We start from the raw sequence: 2850 nt of genomic DNA on the forward strand, positions 1-2850 counted from the left end.
ATTTACACATTTTGGGTTCTTGAAGCAGGCCTGCTAGATGCTTAGGATTCTTGACATGTGACACAGTAGTTCTAGGACATTATACAATGCATATTCTCAATTCTTAAGGGACTATTCCTATTAGTAGACTTTATAGGTAGGTAACCTCCATTTTTATCAGACTGTAGATTTTTTTTTCCCCCAACTTCATTATTTAAAAGGTCATTTCCAAGGTTGCCAGGTCTAGAATGACCATTCTTGGCAGCTGTCCTAACTGTTTGTTCATTTCATTAATTTTCTTGCTGAATCATGGATTAGTTTGGTAAAATATATACATCCAATTAATTCCTCAATGTAAGAAGCAGAGTCTGCTCATAAGGGAAAAGAAAAAATAGGCTTTCAAACTACACTTGGCAGATGCTTTGAATTGTTTTTAGTTTTCTTTTTGGTTGAAAATCCTTTCATCCTATGCAAGGAAGCAAGGTTTGGCATTCCAAGCATGCCTAGAAATTCTGTTGGTCTTTGTCTTGCTTGATTAAAATCTGCAGGAGTGAACAGTATGGGGAGGATTGTAAGGTCTCCTTCATTCCTTTGACACTGGAGTTGGAATGACCTTGTCCTGCAGGGGAAGACAGACCTACCAACTGCAGTGATCTGTAGCTCAAGCACCTGCTTGTGAAGATCAACCATCACAGTATCAGTCCAAGGTATGTTTTTTTCCCTAGTTTTCATAAGCTAATATAATTTTTATAACAGTACCTCTGTTCTGTATGACCTTAAAATACAATGTCTCAACCATCAAGTAGTAAYGTGTCCACAAGATGGCACTTTTGCTTTGTGCAACTCCTGGAGATTAATCACTTACCAGGCTGGCTGAAAAAGGAAATAAACAAAAACCCATTCCCAAGCTAGCCCAGTGCTACTCTACAGAATAAAAGCAAGGTCATTCATAAGAATAAGCAACTTACATTCTGTAGCTTAAAAAAATAAAAAAATCAAGTGACTTCTTTCAAACTAGCCTTTTTGTAAAGCAGAAATGCCTGTCGATTTGAAGTACTTGTAATTCTCTTTAGTCAGAAAAAGTTTATATGCTATCCATAAACTTGGGCAGGCTTAACAGCAGTAATAGTTGGTGTGATATCAAGTGAAGCAGAACAGGCAATACCATTGCCAACTTAATTCAGAGTAGTATATTAGGACAAATAAAAGAAAGGGGTTCCAACATCCCTTTTAGCAGAGAACTATAAATGTTTGTACTGGTCTTCCTTGAACAGCTTGTTGATTGCTCTTCTATGACTATTTTGGCTTTGTCATGCAAGTTCCAAGCTCTGTGCTCTTTGGTTATAGCAGGCTTTGGTACATGCTTCAGCCACCCCACTTATGGTTTCTGGATGGAGAAGGACAGTGTTTTGCTCAAGGCTGCTATAGCCACGGGCTGTTCACAGCCACTGTTTTGGTGTTTAGGTCTAACATGGTTTCTCAAGACACACAAAGTCAACGAAGTCTAATTTTACCACTGAATTCTTCATGTTACTGAGAACACTTTCAAATTTTTGAAGCAATATTTTTGAGACAAGATAATAAGATCCCCCATCTTCAGTGTTCTTGCATGCTATTTTATGCATTTCTTTCCTTTCAGAAAGGCTTTATATGGAAGGCTTGAGTTTACATTTGATTGCTTTGTAGGCTGTTTTCAGTCAGGTCATGTTAAGCTTTTTGCAAGATGCAATTGCCTGCAGTTCTCTTCCTTCCAATAGAAATCTATTTCTGTTTTTCTGGATGCTGGAACATCACTTGCTTTTTGTGACTCACTTCTGAAGTGTGTGGGTCCTGAATCACTAATAAAAATTTTTCACTTCCTTGCCAGTTGACTCAAATCCCTGCCTCTAGCTAGACTTCCATGCTGCACAAAGTGAGCACTTGCATCTCCTGGCTTTAATCAGGTCTATCCCATGCAAGGACACTGGAGGCGGTGGAAAAACACAGAGGGTAGCAAGAAGATAGATTAGGGCAACAAAACAGATGTTCTAGCTTTACTGAAAGCTTTAATGTTTGCAGTGACTTGYGTAGAAACATATTGCTCAGGGTAGTTAAGAGATGGGTCCAGAAATACTCGACCAAGATACAGTTGACACGGAAAATTCAAAGTAGGATTTCTTATTGCTCGTGGATTTGGGCCTTTGTGCATTTGTGGAGGCAGTGTGGACTGAACTGGWGGTGAGGGAAACGTCTTGGTTTCTGTGTTAGCTCATACTCATGCAGTACCCCCAGACTATGCACTGTGTTATTATTTCAGAGCTGCAGTAAGTTGCAGAAGATGTGAACAAGAACTGAGGCCAATTTTTTGAGGGAGGTTGTTTGTGTACCTAAATGCTTGATAGAATTCTGCTCTTTTGGTCAAGAAACCCCCTCCAGCTGTGGGCCGCTTCTGCTTGATGCTGGAGAAGAAGCTGCTTTAATGAGAACTGTAGACCCATTAAATGGCAGACTCTCAGCTCACGTGCTCCTCGGTGACAGAGCTGCTCTCTGAAGCCGCTTTCTGAGCTAAAGCAGCCTGACCAGCCTTTGCTATTAATACTCTATTAGCAGAAGCTACTTCTGCGATAGGCACCTGAAATTCACTTTTTTTTTTTTTTTTGGAAGTAGAAAATATTCTTAGGCTGGAATATTCTTAAACTGGAACACGTGAGGCTTAGAAGATCCCACACGGAGGCAGATGTCCATATGGTCCCGGGTCCATTGCACCCAATGGAGCTGGCAGTAGCCCATAGGGTTGACCCAAAGCCCTAGGGTGACATCCAGTGTGTTGGGTAGAGGGACACGACTGAAATGACTTGGCAGAGAGGGGCAGGGACATGAAGAGTTGGGGAG

At 40.8% G+C, this 2850-nt stretch overlaps 1 long non-coding RNA gene across 1 annotated transcript in view; it reads left to right on the forward strand.

Annotated features, from left to right (window-relative positions):
* The first annotated feature begins 586 nt into the window (after positions 1 to 586).
* LOC112952310 overlaps positions 587 to 2850 on the forward strand; it is a 79083-nt gene continuing 76819 nt past the window's right edge. Inside the window, exon 1 of the long non-coding RNA XR_003250363.1 lies at positions 587 to 686. This is a non-coding gene — a long non-coding RNA (uncharacterized LOC112952310). The remainder of the gene's footprint in view (positions 687 to 2850) is intronic.

This window comes from Nothoprocta perdicaria, unplaced genomic scaffold, assembly GCF_003342845.1.
Source record: "Nothoprocta perdicaria isolate Ctin4 unplaced genomic scaffold, notPer1 scaffold_4, whole genome shotgun sequence".
Classification (NCBI taxonomy): domain Eukaryota; kingdom Metazoa; phylum Chordata; class Aves; order Tinamiformes; family Tinamidae; genus Nothoprocta; species Nothoprocta perdicaria.